Here is a 22,377-nt window from a genome sequence, read left to right on the forward strand (position 1 = left end):
AAAGAGAGAGAGAGCAAGGGGCCAAGTGCCACATTTTTAAACCATCAGATCTTGTGAGAAGTCTACTTTGAGACAGCACTAGGGAGATGGTACTAAACCATTAGAAACCACCACCATGATCCAATCACCTGCCCCCAGGCCCCACCTTCAACACATGGGGATTACAACTTGGCATAAGATTTGGATGGGAACAGAAAGCCAAACCGTATTATTCTGCCCCTGGCCCCTCCAAAATCTCATGTCCTTCTCACATTTCAAAACAGAATCATGCCTTCCCAACAGTTCCCTAAAGCCTTAACTTATTCCAGCATTAACCCAAAAATCCAAGTCCAAAGTCCCATCTGAGACAAGGCAAGTCCTTTCTGCCTATGAGATTGTAAAATCAAAAACGAGTTAGTTACTTCCAAGATACAATGGGGGGATAAACACCGGGTAAATGCTCCCATTTAATATGGGAGGGATTGGCCAAAACACAGGGGCTGCAGGTTCCTGGGCTACAATTCCAAAACCCAGCAAGGCAGTCATTAAATTTTAGGGCTCCAAAATAAGTTCCTTTGACTCCATGCCTCACATCCAGTCCACACTGATCCAAGGAGTGGGCTTCCAAGGATTTGGACAGCCCCGCATCTGTGACTCTGCAGGGTACAGCCCCCACAGCTGTTTTCATGGGCTGGCATTGAGTGCCTATGGCTTTTCCAGTAAGATGGTGCAAGCTGTCACTGGAGCTACCATTCTGGTGTCTGAAGGATTGTGGCCCTCTTCTCACAGCTCCACTAGGCTGTGCCTTAGTGGGGACTCTGTGGGGACTCCAACCCCACATTTTCCCTCAGCATTGTCCTAGTAGAGGTACTCCATGAGGGCTCCGCCCCTATGGCAGACTTCTGCCTGGACATTCATCCATTTCCATAGATCTTCTGAAATCTTGAAAGAGGTTCCCAAACTCTTGCCTTCCGCGTGCCCACAGGCCCAACACTACATGAAATCTGGCAAGGATTGAGGCTTGCATCCTCTGAGGCAATGTCCTATGTTATACTTTGGTGCCTTTTAGCCACAGCTGGAGCTGGAGGGGCTGGGACACAAGGTATCATGTTCTGGGGCTGCACAGAGAAGCAGGGCCCTGGGCCTGGCCCACAAAACCATTATTTCCTCCTAGGACTCTGGGCCTGTGATAGGAGGGGCTGCTTCAAAGATCTCTGAAGTGCCCTGGAGACATTTTCTCCATTTTCTTGGCTATTAACATTTGGCTTCACATTACTTATGCAAATTTCTCCAGCTGGCTTGAATTTCTTCCCACAAAATAGGTTTTTCTTTTCTACCACATGGTCAGAGTGCAAATTTTCCAAATGTTTAGGCTCTGCTTGCCTTTTAAACATATGTTTCAATTTCAGATCATTTCTTTTTGAACACATGTGACTGTGTGCTGTTAGAAGCAGCCAGACTCCATCTTGAACACTTTGCTGCTTAGAAATTTCTCCCACCAGATACCCTAAGTCATGTCTCTCAAGTTCAAAGTTCCACAGATCTCTAGAGCAGAGGCACAATGCTGCCAGTCTTTTTGCTAAAGAATAGCAAGATTTGCCCCTGGCCACAATAAGTTCCTCTTCTCCATCTGAGACCATCTCAGCTTGAACTTCATTGTTCATATCACTATTAGCATTTTGGTCAAAACTACTCAACAAGTCCCTAGGAAGTTCCAAACTTTCCCTCATCCTCCTGTCTTCTTCTGAGCCCTCCAAACTGTCCCAGCCACTGCCCTGTTACCCAGTTCCAAAGTTGCTTCCACATTTTCAGGTATCTGTATAACAGTGCCCCACTCTTCTAGTACCAATTTTCTGTAGTAGTCCATTCTCACACTGCTATAAAGAACTACCTGAGACAGGGTAATTTATGAAGAAAAGACGTTTAATTGACCACAGTTCTGCAGGCTTGACAGGAATCATGACTGAGAGGCCTCAGGAAATTTACAATCATGGTGGAAAGCAAAGGGGAAGTAAGGCATATCTTAAAAGATATCAGGAGAGAGAAAGAGCAAGGGGGAAGGTGCCACACTTTTTAACCATCAGATCTCGCGAGAACTCTATCACAAGACAGCAGTAGGGAGGTGGCACTAAATCATTAGAGACCACCCCTGTGATCCAATCACCTCCCACCAGACCCCACCTTCAGCATGTGGGGATTATAATTTGACATGACAGTTGCTTGGGCACACAGAGCCAAACCCTATCAGAGCCCTTATGAATGGGATTAGTGAACTTATAAAAGAACCAGAGAGTTGCCTCACTTTCTTTCTCCCATACGAGGATATAACAAGAAGTTAGCAGTTGCAGCCTAGAGAAGGACCCTCACCGGAGTCTTGACCATGCTGAAACCATAATCTCGGACTTCCAGTCTCCAGAAATGTAAGGAATAAATCTGTTGTTTATAAGTTACCAAGTCTATGATACTTTATTGTAGCAGCCCAAACTGACTATAAAAGTTCCATTCAACCAGCACGTTGCTTTTTCCTTGTGGCCTGCTACAATGCATGACTGCTTCACCAGTTTTCTATTTAATGTTTATCAACAAATTATACCCTCTGTAAATTTCCATGTTCATGTTTGGTCATCTCCCAATTTGTAAATATGGTATATTTCAAATATTCATTCATAAATTCAGTTAATACCCAAAATGCATTATTTCTGGTAACAATATTATAATTATGTATATAGAATCAAGCCAATGCCAAAACTTTTGAACAGTATTATTTGGCTATATGGAGCCAAACCATTATAACATGTTTACTCTGGGAAATACATTTATCTTTCTTTTTTCTTTATTAATATACTTTAAGTTCTAGGGTACATGTGCACAACGTGCCGGTTTGTTACATATGTATACATTAGGAGATTTATCTTTCTAAAATGTTAACATATTTCTAAAACTATAGTGACTTGGATGTAAGCAATCTATAAGTAGTAAGAAAATACATACATTTAAAAAATATATATATTATCATTAGCAGCAGCTCCTCCCAAACCTGATGCTACTCCATCCAGTTTGTTTTTAACAAAACAATTTCAAATTTCTTATCATACTGGGAGTCCCCAAGAACTGTTTCACTTGGGCCTTAAGAAATAATCCTAAAAAGTTTTATGTAGTATCTACTCTAGACTATCTGCTATTTTTCTCCTTTTCTCACTATACATCTAATTTTTGTTGTCAGCCTTACCAACAGTCACCATCAACAGCATTGCTTCTTCAGTTAGAGTTACTTATTTTCAAGGTTTAGCTTATTTCTGTCATCACTGGGTCCTCCACCAATGTCAGTGTGGTCAATCTTGCTGGCAATGCTTTCCTATCAATAGTTCACACACTATTACTAAATATTAATAACACTGATACCTTATAAGCTCAATTTTCCAAGGAGAAGATAAAGAACTAGCATTTTTGCTTTTCTTAACTAATTTAGTAAAACCTTCACAGCTATATGAAAGAGAGCTAAGGTAATAGAGGGCTTTGCAAGTTAGACATGAAAAGAAAGCAAAATTCTAGGGTGCTGAAGGGAAGTTAAAAATAAACTCCATGAGAAAATCTCCCAAATGTTTTCCCTTCTTATGCTTTCTTCTCCTTCATAAACAGTATTACCTTTCTAGACATTGGATTTCTTAAAATCTAAAATATAACATACATAAAAAGTGGGCATAGGAACATAAGCAAAAATTTCTTTAAAAATACCTGAGTAGCCATTATTTAGGCCAAGACATACAATATTTTTTGAATTTTTTTGTGAGGGGCTTCTTTTAGCTCAAAATTTAGATTTTAAATTTATCTATTTTGATGTGTATGGCTCCAGGTCTTTGTTTTCACTGCTATGCTAAGTGATTGTACAAATATCCTGTAAATTATCATACCATTTGTAGGTCCTAAGGAGAGTTTTGTACAAAACAGTTTTTTACAAAACTGATACAGTTTTGTAAATATATCTTAATATACATGTGCAAGAGTTTTTCTGGGGGATTAACTAGGAGTAAGATTGCTAATTATAGAATATATGCATACATGTTCATCTCTACTAGGTCACACTAAACTGATTTACAAGGTAGCTATAATAGTTACCATTCCCACCAGCCAATAGCCATGTCAAAGATGATATTAGTTGACTTTGCCCATCTGCTGAGTACAAAATTGCATATCATTGTGGTTTTAATTTTCATTTCCTTGACTATTCATTAATTTAACATCTTTTTATGAATTTTGTGGACTAGTTGTGTTGCTTTTTCAGTGAAATTTATGAAATTGTTTTATTTGTCATTTCATTTATTATGATAATGTGAAGCATTTATTTTAGATTGTATTTTAGTCATTATAGTTAGAAGATCTGTATACTTTGGCTGTCAGCTTCCAAGCCAAAAAATTATCAAATAATATCCTTCTGTTCCAGTTTCTGTCACTCTGAGAGCCAACTGATACTCATAAGACTGTTGCAATGTGATGTGTGGAATACTACAAAAGTATTCTTTAAAACTTCAAAAGAGTCTTCCTTTTATTGATAGAGTCAAAGAATTGATCAATAATGAACTATTGATCATAAGAATTATTCTTTAGCTATTTTGGATACATGCTATGTTAATTTTATGCATTGTAAGCTCTTCTTTTGGATTGTTGACAAGTGTTCACATTTTGTAAGTGTCTTTTGGTGAACATAAATTCCACCTGAAATTGTTTTTTGTGTATTATGTGAGATTGGAATCCCATTATTGCAGGACCATTTATTATCCATGAATCTATAATATTCCTTGATTTTGGAATGTTAAGCAAACATTCTGGTTATCTTAGACTTTCAATTAAGCTCAGTCATAGATAATAATTAAGTATTGGGGCTATAAACTATGCCAACTGGAGCAGTGTATTTCCCTTTGGCTGCAAGTAAAAACATGTTCTAAGATTTATTCTTCACTGTAATGTTATGAATAATTTTTTGTCTCCTCCATCACTGAAGCTCTTAAGTTGATAAACATCACTAGATTTGGCCAGATTCAGGCTCTGATAGAACAAATGCAGAAATGAGACACTGGTTACCTGAATTGTGATTTTGGCTGTATGTTATTTCATTTTGCGTTTTTGAAAAAGTCAGAAAAACTGTTTTAGGTATCTAAGCATTATCTATAACTATGTCAAAATAAAAGTATCTACCCATTTCCATTCATTAGTTTAAACACATATCTAAGTAACGTTGTTCATTGATTATGATAATTTAAAGCATTGATTTTAGATTGCATTTTAGTCATTGTAGTGACACCTTTATACTTTGAATGTCAGTTTCAAAGCCAAAAATGTATCAAATAATATTTTAATGTTCTAGTTACTGTCACTCTGAGAGCCAACTGATACTCCTAAGAATGTTGCATTCTTATGTATGAAATACTACAAAACTATTCTTTAGAACTTTGAAATAGTCTTCTTTTTATTGATAGAATCAAAGAATAAGAGGACACCAAAAAAACTATTCGTTATTTTATTTCATAACTATCAATCATGCCATTTTCAATTTGCCACACATTCACTGCCTAATAGAAGAGAATCATGGTAAACAAACCTGTTCATAGTTTTAGTCAGCAGTGACACACTTGCCCACACACTTAGTCCACATTTCTTGAGTTTTCAGCCTCTCTAGAAGCATAATTCAGAAACCTAAAATTACTAAAACATTTTACAAAGAAAAAGAGGAGCAAAGGCAACTTTTCTAGCAATAACAGGTTCTTTAAATCAAAGCATTTTCTAGACATATAGTGGAATAATAATTCATAAGGTTGCCAGTTACCATGTTCATTTTATTTGATATAATTTATTAATACCCAAAGCTAGCCAGCACACTGCTATTAAGCAGAGCACAGGGAATGTTAAATAACAGAAAGTAATAGAAATTTTATCACGTAGAAAAATAATCTGATAAATTACTATAAATAAATACAAAATAGAAAAAGATAAGAAAAAACTGCATTTGCAATTTAAAGCTATCGGGCAGGTGTGTAATGTCACATGCTTGCAGAATCCTATTTATAAATGCACATTTTAATACCAACTCATTGGCCCTATTCATTAAGAGGAAAAGTGCTGATTAGAAACAATTTTCATTTTTTCCATGCACCCCAAGAGTTCTTTCTAAAAAAGTCTTTCTAATTAGATAGTTTAGACTCATTTTTAATGAATTCATAAATTTTTATGAATTCATAAATATTGTTTCTCTGAGATTGTTGCTTAAGCAGTATATACACATGTGTATACATTTACATAATGTATAAATTATAAAGGTGTGTGTGCATGTGTGTGTGTGAGAGGGAGAGAGAGAGAGGAAGAGAGAGAGACCATCGAATAATTTTATTTAAAGAGAAAATCATTAGTGAACAATAACTATAATTAATTTGTATTGTATCCTTGAGGGTTAAATATAACCAGTGTATAATTCTAAAAGCCATAAAATTCAACACTGCATTAAAAATTAATAAGGATGCTTCTCTTTATGCATTTTCTATGTTTTTCTGTGAAAGGAAACTTTCTCTTATATTTTCTTTTCAAAGAGCATATTACCATTTGGAATTCTGGCTTATCCTAAGGCAGATCCCATATAAGTATGTATTTAATTCTGTAATTGAAGCTTTTAAAGTAAGAGTTGGATATGATTTATTTATGTTTCAGAATTATACATTTGTAGTAATGCCAACGATCAGTGGAAGTTCAGGACATCATGAGCCAACCATAGGAGTTGGGGAAGTTAGTTAGGATGCCATAGTTAGAAGCTGAAAAAGGGATGATGAGCCTATAAACAAGAAAGGTAGCTGTGGGAATGAAAGGTAGAAGACAGATTCCAGAGCTATTCAGGAGACGGAATTAACACGATGTGCTGACTGATTGAATGTGAGAGAGGAGATAAATGAGTAAGTTGAGGATCATAATGAGGTTTCCTAGCTTGGGTGACTCACTGAATGGTGATTTCATTAACTGAAAGGAAAGCTAAAGAGGAAAGAGCAATTTTGGAGAGGAAAATAAGGACTTTGGCCTGGATGTATTGAAACTAAAGTCTATGTAAAATATACCTTGTAACCATTTTACAATACATGTTATATTACAACACAGGTTATATGATTGGGGGTTATTATAAATACAGATTTTTTAAATTCACTGGAATAAAAGATCACTCTTATGAAGGGATTAACTTAGCCCTCTAAAATCATATAGAATGAGCAGAGAAAAGTTCCAAAAACTGAACCCTGCATTACACAAATATTTAAGAGGTAGTTAGTGAAAGGTATATCAGGAAAGAAGGAAAAAAGAGTGGCCAGATAGGAGAAAGCAGAATTAAGGGACTAGATAATTGTACTATTGAGTTTCATGAGTGAAATGATTTCCCCAAAAATTGCTGCCAGAAATTTGGAGAAGACGTCACAGTTAAAAAAAACCACTGTGGACTTTTTGAGCATTTTTTGAAGGAATATTTAAGGTAGACACCAAATTGCAATGGGTAGGGGAATTAACCTGAATGGTGAAGAGCTCATGAGCTCATGAATTTGTCTCCAGTTGTTATCTTGTGTATTAGATCTGTTTAACTATATCATGGGAGTACTTTATTACAGTTCATCTTGAGTTGGCTCCAAGTTGGCACTGTTGTTAGGCAGTGCTTTTTTCATAACTATGGGCCCCATTTTAAACAAATGCTTAAAAGTGATTAATCTCCTGGCTTAAAGACATTTAAGACTGAAATTAAAACCATTTCTGTCACTGTTCCTGGAAATTTGTAAACTTTAATCTCTAAATCTTCTCCTCTATATGAATGGTTTGGTTTTTGTATACCATTTTGATATTTATGGTGGAAGCTATTATTCACTGAAAAGGAAGAATTTTACTTCACTCAGATTTCAATGTATTTAATAGTATCTGATAGAAACCTTAAAAGTACATAAAAAGACAGTGGTACACCTCTTTCAGAAGATAATATTTCAGAATGTCAGATTTCCTACTTTACTACAAATGAGTACATAATAAATAGAACTTTAAGGCACTCTGGTAAGATTATTAGGCAAATCTGGTGTGCACTCCTTTGAGATCATACAATATGTATGAATTACAATTTTGTTGTTGCTACAAAACAAAGATGAAATCTTAAAAGCAACCAGAATATCTTTAAAGATTTAACCTTAGATGTCAGTGTAATAGAATATCTTTCCATTTGCTAAAACATTGCAAGATACCTTGGCAAACTACATTCACCACTTAAAGTCCTGGTGAGGATTCTGCTTTAAAACACTGTATTTACTACTAAATACCCTTCACTCAATTTTAAAATTTCCATCTCTTTCATATACCGTTTTCCCACACATGTTCAGTACAATTCAGATATAACCATGCATATTATGTAGCTTTCCACCAGGAAAGAGATAGTACATTCAAATTTAAATACATTGAAAGAGCTTAGTAAAAGAACCACACACATAGTTGTAGTGAGGAATAGGAAACCCACAAAACACAGTGAAATCTCAGGGGCTAGAATGGCTCCCATAACAACTCTAGGTATTTGGAGGGAGAGAGATAACAGCGACCCGGAAACTAGAGACAGAGGGCCGTGAGGCAAATCTGCTTGCAGAAGATGAGGTAGGTCAGACTACTGCAGCAGAAGTAGTGGCATTTGTAGTAATGCCAAAGATCAGTGGAAGTTCAGGACATCATGAGCCAACCATAGGAGTAGAGAGAAGAAATGTTGATTTAACTATCTCCTTTCCTTCCTTTTATTCCCTGCCAATGGTCCTCAATGATGGAACCCAGAAGACAAGAGAGTCTGTTGGTATAGTCAGTACAACATAGAGCCCACCACTGCATAATCATCACTCAAAACACTGTTACATTACATAACTTAACACATGTTATATTATATAAATTCATGCTATATAGAGCATTCTGGAGGGACCTACATCTGGATAGACAGTAACATAGAATAGATCTCGATAGTGTTAAGTATATATACACACATATACATACATATATATATGCATATAAAATGAAAGGGCATTCAACATAGTCTTCAGGGAAATAAAAATTTTAAAGAATATAATATTTTAACATACACCATTAGAATGGCTTAAAAAAAACCCAAAAACAGTGAAGGAAAAATAAAAAACTGATATGACCAGATACTGGTGAAGAAATCAAGCAGTCTAAACTGTCATATATTACTTTTCAGAGTGCCAATTGATATATGACTTTGTTATATTCTACCCAAACTGGTACAACCTAAGAACAAACAATATATAGAGAAATGTATTATTTTGTGTAGAAATGGTTTGTACAGGATACTGATAACAATACTATTTACGAAAGTCAAAAGCAGAAACAACCCAAATATCCACCAACAGTAGGATCAGTGAGTAAACTGTGGCATATATATATGATGAAATTAAAACAAACATCCAATAATATGGCTAAACTCACAATGCTTAGTGAAAAAAGTCAAACATGAAAAAAAGTATTTTTTAATTTATATGACATTCATTTATATAACATAGCATATGTTAAGTTATATAAAATTAAAAGTGGTGATAATCTTCCATATCTTGATTTGAGTGGTGACTATGCAGGTATATTCACTTTGCAAATATTCACCAAGCTGAATGATTATAATGTGTTCACTTTTGTGTATGTATTTTATAATAAATGTTTAAAAGAGGATTTTCTTAAAAGGAAATGGTAAGGAAAGTATGGATGAAAGGTCTAATAAAGATACCTAGCACACTATGGCAGTGAGAGATCTTCTCTAACTTCTGGCTTTGCCTAGCGCTACGTGGAAATAATGCTCACCAGTATGGTAAGCAACTTCTGATTTGGACATCAGAGGTCATTATGCAGAAGATAAAAATGTAAGGATTTCATATCCTCAGAATTGGGAAACCTTCCATTTGGCTGTAATTACATCACAAACCATCTGTATTATTAATATCTTTGTGCCTCATTTTCCTCATTTGTAAACTGATGAAATTGAGAGAAATAATTTCTAAGATTTTCTGCCAATTCAATGTCTTTCTTGCCAATTATAATTTAGAAAGATGATAGGTAGATAGATACAGACATAGATAGGTACATACATGCATGCACAGCTAGCAAGCCAGATAGTAGACACAGACATAGATATACAGATGCATTTATACACACATACATAGAAACCTATATACATATCTACATGTCTAGATACATAGATGACAGATACATAGACACTTATACACATAACAATATACATAGCTAGACGGATGGATAGATAGATAAATAGATAGAGAGACCGATCAAACAGTAATGTGAAACAAGATATTTATGCTCTTTCATGTGTTTATGTATTTGTACATGTACTCAAGACACATCAATATGAAATTATAATCAATAAAAATCCAGCAGCTTCAGTTCTAAAAAAGCAAGCTAACAAGATTAGGAATAAGTAAAAAACCAAAGCAAATAGAATAAAGACAAAAATCAGGTTCTAAATCAACCAATATTTTAAATTAAGTGTCAGAAGAAGCTGGACACATGAATGTGTATGACAAAGAGGAGTATATCTGAATGTTACATTTTTGTAGTTTGATGGTCTAATTTTATCCCATCTACAAGACGGATCTTATATCTAAAGGAAAGTAATCAATAATTAAACAGAGAAGTACCTGCTTGCCAGGCAGGTCTCATATTTTAAAATACAAATAAGATTTTCCTCCCAGAAGAAATATATTTTCATGACAGGTAGATAGATAAATTCTGTTGTTTTGTTTTTTTTTTTTAATACTGCATCTGACAATAATTAAGCCTCTGTTAAGCCTGTTGTTTATTTTTAAGTTCAAATTTACTTAACAGCCATTAAAATCTCAGCATTTGCATTTGCCTGTAGTGAGATTCTTCTGTGGGCTTCACAGTGGTTCACAGTAGGCAGTCAAGCCTAATAATAATGGTATGTTAATACTAGAAGAATCTCCAAGTAGTTGGAAAAATTGAGACATGAAATCATGTTTTAAAAGTAACCTTTATTTTAAATGTATTGCTTTTTATCATTTTAGATTCATAAACAAGTTGATTTTTATTAGTTTTATGTTCTTTTGGGATGCTCCATTTTTCTTTTGAACTAGTTGGAATCAAACTCATCCAGAGCTTAAAAGCAAGTGAAGAGAGTCAACTTTGAGGCAAAATAGAATGTAGAGTGTAAGGATCTGGGCGGTGGAATCCAATAGACATGTTTTTGATCTTATGTAAATGATAAAATAACATTTTTATTAAAAAAAAATGTTTACTAGGCCAGGCGCAATGGCTCACGCCTGTAATCCAGAACTTTGGGCGGCTGAGGCAAGCGGATCACTTGAGGCCAGCAGTTGGAGACCAGTCTGGCCAACATGGTGAAACCCCATCTCTACTAAAAATGCAGAAATTAGCAGAGTGTGGTGGCACGCACCTGTAATCTCAGCTACTTGGAGGCCGAATTGCTTGCACCCAAGAGGGGGAGGCAGAGACTGCAGTGAGCCAAGATCGTGCCACTCCAGCCTGAGCGACAGAGTGAGACCCTGTCTTAAAAAAAAAAACAAAACCAAAACTAAAAATATGTTGACTTATTATCAAATTATTTACACAGTAATCTAAACAGAATGGGTCCCCCATAAATGAAATTAAGAGGAGTTAAACAAATTTTGGACTGTAAAATATTAGAGTGTAAATTACTTGTATTAAGTAACTGGCAATAAGCACTTTTCGAGCATGTTGTATTAAATGGGAATGCAGCAAATGTATTGAGCCAGTACCTTTAGGGTGTACTCATGATATTGCCTCTGACAATAATTAAACCCAAACACTGAACTAGTTGAGATATAAAGCAAAGTCATTGTCATATGGAGACCAAATAGAATTGCTATTAAATAATATATATTGGGCTGAATCAAGTTCCTAATACCAAGGCACAGAATCAGAAAGCAGCATTAGATATAAAGAGGCTTCCTGAACTCCAGCTCTCCCCTCCTCAGGAGGAGCAACGTCAAACTCTGACTTCCAGCCTGCGGTTTGCTCACCATGACGAGAGAGGAAGCAGTATGTAAATATGTCTTTCTGGCAGTGCACAGTGGCTCACGCCTATAATCTCAGCACTTTGGGATCCTGAGAGAGGCGGATCACAAGGTCAAGAGATCGAGACCATCCTGGCCAACATGGTGAAACCCCGTCTCTACTAAAAATACAAAAATTAGCTCAGCCTGGTGGCGCACGCCTGTAGTCCCAGCTACTCGGGAGGCTGAGGCGGGAGAATCACTTGAACCCAGGATGTAGAGGCTGCAGTGAGCCGAGACTGCACCACTTCATTCCAGCCTGGGTGACAGAGTGAGACAGAGTCTCAAAAAAAAAAAAAAAAGGAAAGATTAAAATGTCTTTCCAACTGAAAAAAAAGTCAAGTAAGAAGTGCTCGTAATATTTTTAAAAATATAAAGTTTGAGCATCATAAACTGTGAAAAAGATTTGACAAACAAGAAATGTGAAATATGATCTGTGATACAAAAAAGCCTCATCACAAGGGATCCTGTTTCTCCAGATGAGGAATGCTTCAGCTCTTGTATGAAAAGCATGGAATCTAAACCAAGACAGAGAGGAGACCTGTCACTTACCAGTAAGTGTCATGTTTTCAACATTCTCTTTGGGAAGAAGGAATTGGAATACAATTGGAATTAAGTGGTTCATTTTATAAGATCCTCCTAAATCGACAGATGCATATATAGCTTTTTTTTTCTGATGTGCAGATTTCTATATTAGACAGATATTCGTCATTATTGTGTTGTTGTTTTCAAATTAAGGCTTTCCTTTACAAAGTGTCTTTACAGACAGATACTTATGCTAATAGGAATCAAGTGACCACTTCAGTCAACATCAAGAGCCATAATTGGTCAAACTACGCATCCAGCATCCTTACAGCATAAAACTTTTAGAAATGCATTTCTTTAGAAATCAAAGAAACCTTTACACATATAATAGTTAAAATGTTTCAATAGTCTCGGTTAATACAAATGATTAACACCACACCCCCATTTTTAACAGTAAATGAGATTTTAGTGTCTTAGAAGTTTGTATATACATGCTTATCATTTGAATTTTTCCTACTCAATGGAAAACAAAGTAATTTTCCTTTGTGTAGAATGGGAAAAGATTAAAAATTTCAAAAGTATTGACTGTTATCTCCTAGAAAAGTAGAATATTGATGTGTTGCTATAAATACTACCACAGTTTGCAGAAAGGGTGTATTTAAAATAAAGGGGTGAGAAGTTAAAATTGTGCTATTTATCCATTGCATTTACTATAGATTGAAAGGGATTTGTAAGTCAAAAGAAGCAAAATGAAAGCAAGAAAAGGTCAAAAAAAGTAACCAAGATAGAATGCAGAACAGGTAAATGTGCCCCTAGGGAAACACACAACAGGAAAGGCATAAAGATAATGGCACATATCTCAGTCTAGATATATAGAATGCAGTGCCAGGTTTGGTCTTTAAGGTGTGCGTTAATTCGAATGGAGAATTTTCCATTGTGAATATGCATTTTAGTGCCTCTACTCTAGGTAAATGTTTGTTTGATTGCTGAGCCTAATAGTGGTAGTATCTAAATGAGCCTTATAATAATGGTAGGATCTAAATGGTGTTTGCTCGGCGCAATGCTCGTATTACATACAAGTGAACAAGCTTCTGCTAGAGCTCCTATGTCACATCATAGGAAATAGTTTTCATTAAAGCTGGTTTAAGCGTAGCAAAGTGAAGAAAGTAAATTCAACAAGAAGAAAAATGTTTTATGTGAAAACTGGGACTTGGCAAATGGGCGAAGTAAAAGGTTTTAGAGTTATAAAATTCATAATTTTCTACTTGCCCTATTTAAAGTGAATGCAATGCTTCAACTAAGATCTGTTACATGATACTTTATATTAATAGTCTGTTTCCCCAACTCATGTCTATTTGCTCTTCCCAGATATATTTGTGTCATACAAAGGTAGAGAGCAATGCTATAATTACCATCACCAGATAGCTTATTTATTAATTCAGGCAAAGCCCTTTTGCTGCTCAGAATCACTAATATTTTTCCTGGTATTTCTCTGCTACTAGGGACTCAATGCTTCCCCCGATCTATTCATGCAAATTCCATTCATGTTAAATTGAAGTGCTAACAAGTGTGCTTTTTTTGGGTATGTTGTAAACATAGTGTGCTAAACTTATCATATATAAATCTCTCCAGTATATTTCATGCTATTCTAAGCATTGATAATAATAAATCTTATAATGTTTCTGAAGTGATACCCTCAATTGAATGTTGATGAAAACAAAATTTAATAAACTTACATCCACGCGGTGCTTTGTATTTTCAAAGCTGTTTGATTTTCAAAGCCTCTCCACAGCACAAAATGTTGTAGGTCAGCATTCAAGTATAATTATGCCCATCTAATGGAAGGAAAACTGAGCACTTAGAAAAGTTAAGTGAAAAGTTTGACAAGGCGCTTTCATGATTCTGTAGGTAAATTGACACCAATACCCGCCTGTTGTATCTATTGAGGAAATATAATTGAAAGTAAAATCTCTCAACCCAGAAATCTATTCCACAAAGGTAGTAGACAAAGAAAACGCTTTTGCTATTGAGAATGCATTAAAACAGAATGTGATGTGCATCACAGGCAGTCCACTAAGTGATTGCAAAGACAGAAACAAATTTCACCCTCTTAAAGATCCAAGAAGATACAACCAATTACAGACATGTTTTCCAGATAAACAATAACTAGTCTTCAAGTAAGAGGACTTGACAACACCATTTGTCACACATTATTCATACTAACTTTACCTGGTAATTGGGGTGACCATCTCTGTTAGCTACTTGGCTTTATCGAGAAGACAAACTTCTCTTCATGACAGGATGTAGTTCTATCATTTGGAGCAAGATCACCACCAAAGTCAGCCTCCAACCCTCACACAGAAACTGGAAGAAAGGATTAGTATCTTCCTTGATGTTTGCATTTCTGAGATGTTTCATGCACTTAAGAAAGATATTACTAGGTCACAAAGCTGAAAAAAAGTCAATATAGTCTTTGAAAATATTTGTATACATTTCAAATAAATTGGAAAATATTTATAATTAAAAGCAATCTAAGAAGATAATGTTGTAAAAGAAAAAGTAGAGGAGGGAAACCTCTTCTCCCATTTTCAACAGGAAGAATTAGGCCTTTGATTTTATATTTGCCTTTGTCTTACACACAGAGCAAACTTCCAACTAGGAAGAACCCAGCCGCATTATATTGCTGCTGCTCTTTGAGTTCCCCTGGCTGCTTCCTACCAATAAGACCAAGCAAGATAGTAAAGCAGATCCATTCTTTGGAGAAAGGTGGGATTTCCGTTGGCTGACTTTGGCTTAAGGATATTCTGATGGTTTTGCCAAATCTTCCTTAGACAGCATGGCTGAGTAGGAGCTTCCACTTAAACTTTTCCTCTCTCTCTTTAAGTGTGGTAAAATTTATATCACTGAAGACTTTTTCAGCCTTAGCTGGCACCCTCTTTATTTACTTTCAGGCATGTAAACAATTAAAATCATTTCATGTTTAATACCATCTTGGCATTTGTTTCTTGGAAGACCTGGATTAATAGCACACTGTGGAAACACAAAATAGTAAAATTGCTGTGGAGTGGTATCATTCAAATTACTAATACATATACCCTTTGGCCCAGCAATTCCACCTCTGGGGGCTTATCATCTAGACATGCCTGCACACATCAAAAATGATGTGTGGACAAGGTTGCACATCACCAGAGCATTGTTTAGAGTATAACACTGGAAAAAACACAAGGGGATGAATTCAATTAGATACCGTAAATTCACACAATGGAATGATATGTATTTATAAAAATGATTAAGGTAGCTTTCACTGTGCCAATATGGAGCAATCTCCAGAGCATATTGTCCAGGCTGAGGTATAGTGACCATTCACAGGCACACTATAGCCTTGAACTCCTGGGCTCAAGCTATCCTCCTGCCCCAGTCCCCCAGCAGTTGGAACTATAGGTGCACACCATGTCCAGGGTATATTTTTAAGAGATGAAAGCAAGGAGTGGAAGAGTATAAATAGAATATCTAATTTTATGTATCTAAAGGGAGGTAATAAGTATATTTTCATATTGGTTTCATGAAACACTGGAAGACTCTCTTATGCATTAGGAAAGAAATCATTTTAGGGAATAGAAGGGGAGAAATTTGGTAGAGAAGGAAATGGGCACAATCAAGTTTTCTAAATATATATTTTTTTACTGAGATTTGACTCATGTAAATATACTATCAAATAAAAAATAAAATTCAATTTAATCAAAATAAATGAGTCTTATTGAAAGCATGTGGGCACCTAAGCATTAAATAGTAGAAATAATTAGTGCTTTATGTGACTTTTGAAATGTTGTCCTTTATCTTTGCCTTTTTCTGTACACTAACTTGTGATCAATGATCTATTTCTGCATTTAATAAACAGTTCTCAAATATCTACTACCTATCAGACACTGTGCTAGACCCTGGGTGAATAGAACAACAAATAGCCTATCCTCATGGAGTTATAACCAGAGAGAAAGACAGAAATTTCAAACTGAGACTAATTCATTTGTAGAGAAATACTAGAGAAAATGAAGTCTACAAGTGGGATTTCACCCAGCTCTGGGGTTCAGTCAGAAAGCGAATCAGTTGCTATAGCAGTAGTAATTTAAATTATTGCTCTGGCCTTGGATATTTCAGAATTCTGAGAGTGGGCATTATATTAAATTGTATACAAATTATGAGAATTTCTGTATTAGAAATGTTGACATGGAATGAGGCAGAACGTCTTTGAAAACCATGTTAATCAGATTCAAGCTAGGCATTATTTAAAATGTTTATTTCTTAAGCTAAAATCTAAAGAGGGTAGCAGTTCCTTTTTGCACACAGATGTAATAAAAAATGCATTATCAGAACTTGCATAAATTAACTTTCAAATAAATATATACATTCTCATAGATATGTAGCATTTTGGCAATCAATGTAGTAGAACTGACAATCTGTATAAATTAAATATATAAATTTAATTATATTATATAATGTTTTACATTAAAATATATTAAATCTTGAAATATAAAGATTTTCTTTTTCATTTAGGGCATTTTTATATTCTTTTTTTAGCCACATGAAAACAGTCATTTTTAAAGTGAATTTGTATTATTTAAGCCATATTCATTAAAAAATGAGGTACAAAGTACAAAGAATACTAATAAACTTCTACATGTAAACTACTTGGTTTACGAGAAAGATCGGTCTCATGGCTTTTAACATCTTTCTTCTCATCCTCCACCTCTTATGTCTTCACTTTCCCCTTCATGGGTAACATCTATTTTAAATTTTGGATGTATTTTTTATTTGCTTTAGAAAAATGTTATTATTCATTTTAAGTTTTTAAACAACTAATCATTTATTTCCCATGCTTTAATATTTATTAAAACAAAATAAATTGTATATATTTACCTGAAATTTGCTTTTTTAGCTCCACTTAAGGTTCTTAAACTTTAGGTTCTCTCCTCAATGTTATTACAATTAGCTGAGGTCTTCATCTATATTGCTATAGAGTATTATATTGTATGGTTGTAACACAATTTATTTGTTTATTCTACTGCTGATGGACATTTAAGATTTTTCTTGGATATTTTTTCTATTGCAAAAAGTACTCTGATATGGTTTGGATTTGTGCCTCTGCCCAAATCTTATGTCAAATTGGAATCCCCAGGGTTGGAGGTGGGACCTGGTGGGAGATGATTGGATAATGGGAGAGGATTTCCCCCTTTGTGCTGTTCTCATGATAGTGAATGAGTTCTCATGAGATCTGGTTGTTTTAAAATGTGTAGCACCTTCCCCGCTCCTTGTTCCTGCCCCAGCCATATAAAACGTGTTTGCCTCTCGTTTCTTCACCTTCCACCATGATTGTGTTTCCTGAGATCCCCCAAAAAGCTGAGCAGATGCCAGCATCATGCTTTCTGTACAGCGTGTGGAACTGTGAGCCAATGAAACCTCTTTTCTTTATAAATTACCCATACTGAGATATTTCTTTTTATAACAGTGTAAGAATGGGCTGATACATACTTCTGTGAAAATACGTATATCTTGGAATACATATACATGAGGTTCTTCCAGATAAAGATTGAAGATTAGAATTTTTAGTCCTTGTGCTTATATGTTATTAACTTTTAAAGGTAATATCAGTAATTTTCCAAAGTGTTTGTACTTATTTGCAGTCCCGCCTGTGAGCAATACATGAAAGATCTGTCATTTCACATCACCACTATTTGATATTTGAAGGCTATGAATTTTTATAACAATGTGGTTACATGTAAAATGGTGCCACATTATGATTTTAATTTGTATTTTCATATTGCTATTACATTTGAGTGTAATTTTTAGTTTTTTGATAAAAATTCAAATTTCCCCTTCTGTTAACTGCAGTTTGAGTCTTTGTGTTTTATAATTTTTTCTTTCCTTTAGTAGTTGTGAAGCTTTTGTTATACATGCTGAATAATATTCACTTGTCATTTTTATGCACTGAAAATAATTTCTCACAATTTGAGATTCTTGTTTTTGTTTTATATGGTCCTTGATAAACAATAACTTTTAATTTATATACTCATATAGTAGAGGTTTTCTTTTTTGTTTGTTTTGTGTCAATGTTATTTTTTTTTTTTGCTGTCTTTAAATTATAAATATATCCCCATGAAATGACTTCTAAAAGTTGTATACTTTCATTTTTTAGATTTTTCTTTATCCCAAACTGGAATTGACTTAGTGTATAATGTTGGGTGTACAATTCCTTTTAGTTGTGTTTTCTTCCTCATCCTTTCAATTCCAAATCGACCAAATAATTTAGTAATAATTAGGTTGGTTTTGGTATAATCTCATCTGGGAGAGGCAGGCTAAAGTTTAAGGAGTCTGACTACTGGATTTAACAGATTTATTTCCTTTAGACCCAGACTTCTGATAGCTGAATGCTATTTTTTTCTCTTTTGTTTTTCATGCTCTCTAGCCTTTATGAATTAATTTATTAATTTTTTTTTTTTTTTGAGATAGAGTTTCACTCTTGTCTCCCAGGCTGGAGTGCAGAGGCGCCATCTTGGCTCACTGCAACCTCTGCCTCCTGGGTTCAAGTGATTCTCCTGCCTCAGTTGCCTGAGTAGATGGGATTACAGGCACCAACCACCACGCCTGGCTAATTTTTGTATTTTTAGTAGAGATGGTGTTTCACCATGTTGGCCAGGCTGGGTCCCAAACTCCTCACCTCAGGTGATCCACCCACCTCAGCCTCCCAAATTGTTGGGATTGCAGTTGTAAGCCACCATGCCCAGCCTTAATTTGGTAATTTTTCACTTGATTTGTTTGCTATTATTTGATAAATTATATCCACCATTTTGGTTTCAGTGATTACCCTACAGATTTTAATATACATATTTATCAAAATCTCTGCTAACATTATCTCTACCTTATTCCTGACATTAGCAGGATTAAGAACCTGTAAATCCCAATCACTCCTTCTTAATGTATATGCTATTGTTAACTATTTAGTTCAATATTTTAGACACCAGAATTCATTATCATTATTTTTACTAGTAATAGTGCTTTTTCTAGTCATAGTGGTTTTTTGTTTTTGTTTTTGCACAGATTTTAACTAATTCCTTAGCTTTTTATTTCTTCTGGCATGTCAGACCATATAATCTGGGATTATTTTTATTCTGCTTAATGTTCAATTTTAGGAATGTATGTGTCTATAATCTTGATGGGTCTTATGCTCATTTTATTTTTGATTCTTCGGTGTCATTCTTCTTTGCTTTGTTTCCCCTGTCAATTCCAAAGAAATACATTGTATCGGTAAAGGTGAAATAAGAATTATAAGTGTCCCTCTCCCCCTATTTAAATCAATATGTCTGGATTCTTATCATTGACTGGAAGGCAGAAAATAATTTTAAAACGGGTAGCATTCTTTACTATATGTATAACCAAATATTACAATTGTGTGTATGTACATACATGTACATATATATGTACATTTTTGTATACAGACATTAGTCATCTTCCAAAATTCCATAAAAGGGCCATACGCTATGGTTGCATATTTGTTTAAAAGGTTGTAAGCTTCCTGAAAGCAGTGATAGTAGCACTGAATTTCTCTTATTATCTTACCTGATGCTAAACCGAAAGCAGATGTTCCATAAATGACTTAGGCGAAGAACATGGTTCATTTGTGCGGGAGCCTAAAAGAGAAATAGTGTTTTGTGAAAAGATGATAGCTGAATGCTGTCAATAATTTTGCTTCTCCTGGGAAAAGAATACTGGAATAATTGTTCAAAGTGAAGAAACTGCTTATCACACTGAAAAATACGAGAGGTTTTGCACACACAGGAAGGTGTCCTCATGCCTGAATTATTACTGGGGGAAAAGAATTGAACATGGTTGAGGACAACCATTTCCTGAATTGTGCTCCTCACCTGAAAGTTTCTAGACAGGAAGTGAGCACTGACAGACAGACTGAAGTATTTCATATTTTCTTAGGTGGCATTTTTGTTAAAGGATTTAAATATTCTTTGGAAGTCTATATACACTTTTAGAGCTGTAGAAAAGAAAAAAATAATGACTCTGGAACAAAACTGCCTGGAGTCACATCCCAGCAAAACTCTAGCTAGCCATGTAACTATGAGCAACCGTTTATCCTACGAAGCCACTATTTCCTCATTTGTACAACAGGAATACTCATGAAACCTACCTAACATAATCATTGACAGTATAAATGAGTTAATATAGATAAAACGTTTAGACCAGATCAGATTGGTACAATGTTAACATAATCTTATCTGCTTTCCCACCTGGACACCAAGGAATTGAGAAGTGAGCAAGTGTCTTATTCATATCAGAATGTTCCATATTTGTTTGTTTGTTGTTTATTTTGAGACGGAGTCTTGCTCTGTCGCCCAGGCTGGAGTGCAGTGGCACGATCTCGTCTCTCTGCAAGATCTGCCTCCCGGGTTCGCACCATTCTCCTGCCTCAGCCTCCCAAGTTGCGGGGACTACAGGCGCCCGCCACCATGCCCGGCTAATTTTTTTGTATTTTTAGTAGAGACGGGGTTTCACCGTGTTAGCCAGGATGGTCTCAATCTCCTGACCTCGTGATCCGCCCACCTCGGCCTCCCAGAATGTTCCATATTTCTAAAGGATATGACATAATAATAATAGTAACAATAGTAATAATGATAATAGAGAAAATGTATTAACGTCTTATTATAGATATCAGTCAGTGTGATTTTATATTACTTATGTCATTTGCCCCATCATGTTGGGGCTAGTAATATCATTATATTCACCTTACAGATGAAGAAAGCACTGATTAAAGAGGTTTATTAGTTTGTTCAAAACCAAGTAACTTGTAATATTTCAGTCAAATTACAGTACTCTTTAGTAACCAGTTTGTTATGTTACCTTAAAACTGTCAGGAATTTGATTTAAAAAATGCATTAAATAAATAAGGAAACAATGCATTTTCAATAAAACATCATTTATCTTCATAATAAACTTACTTTATAGATATGTTCAGTGATGGTAATGACTTCACATTCATTTTAGCATTGGGAAATGTGTTTTTTCAGTATCTTTACAGGTGCTACAGAGCGATGGTCTCCATAAGGCAAAATAAAATGTGGTACCCTGGTATCTGTTTCTTTAATTGAGCTTTTAAAATATATATCATTTGAATGAAATTATAATGATTTCATTAACCTCTTTTGCCCTTTCTCAAACATGATGACTATAAATGTGATAGGAAATTAAAACTGCCCATTGCTGGAGGAAAGCAATCAAGCCAGATTGACCAATATGCTTACACGCTTGTCTGGAAACTTTTCCCCCTTAAATAGGGAAGCTGAAAGAGGAGGATCATTATAAATATCTATTTGTGTATCTATAAAGAAATTAAATCATGCAAACTCAGCCTCAGAATTTCAATGCATCAATTTTACAGACAGAAATCTTAAAATTTTTATTTCTTAGGGATTTCCACTTTAACAGAAATGGTAAAACATCCTGGCTTATTTTATTCAGAAGGTGATGCATATAGATTCCATAATTTTCAGTGGTAACCTTAAAATGAGTTTCCAATACCAAATATTTTAGTATGGAATGATTTTTAAATCTAGGGGGAAAGGAGTCTATTAAGTACTCACATGTGTGTTGGTCCATTTGCTGGATGCAGTACAAGCCAGCTGCTATCTAAGCTATGAGGCCTTGCGTATTTAGTAACTTTGCCACTTTTAAAAATGAGTAAGTGTTAATAGATATGCTGGCA

General features: G+C 35.0%; 1 long non-coding RNA gene across 2 annotated transcripts in view; it reads right to left on the bottom strand.

Annotated features, from left to right (window-relative positions):
* Positions 1 to 21,234, bottom strand: part of LOC107970490 (uncharacterized) — a 60,263-nt gene extending 39,029 nt beyond the window's left edge. Inside the window, exons 1-3 of one of the 2 annotated variants that reach the window (XR_001713082.2) lie at positions 20,906 to 21,223; positions 20,226 to 20,296; positions 14,844 to 14,978 (exon numbers count right to left, since the gene is read on the bottom strand). This is a non-coding gene — a long non-coding RNA (uncharacterized LOC107970490). Of the gene's footprint in view, positions 1 to 14,843; positions 14,979 to 19,756; positions 19,884 to 20,225; positions 20,297 to 20,905 lie in introns of those variants that run through there. The other variant, XR_001713081.3, reaches the window with a different exon arrangement.
* Between the last annotated feature and the right edge of the window lie 1,143 nt (positions 21,235 to 22,377).

This window comes from Pan troglodytes, chromosome 2 (genome assembly GCF_028858775.2).
Source record: "Pan troglodytes isolate AG18354 chromosome 2, NHGRI_mPanTro3-v2.0_pri, whole genome shotgun sequence".
NCBI classification, from domain to species: domain Eukaryota; kingdom Metazoa; phylum Chordata; class Mammalia; order Primates; family Hominidae; genus Pan; species Pan troglodytes.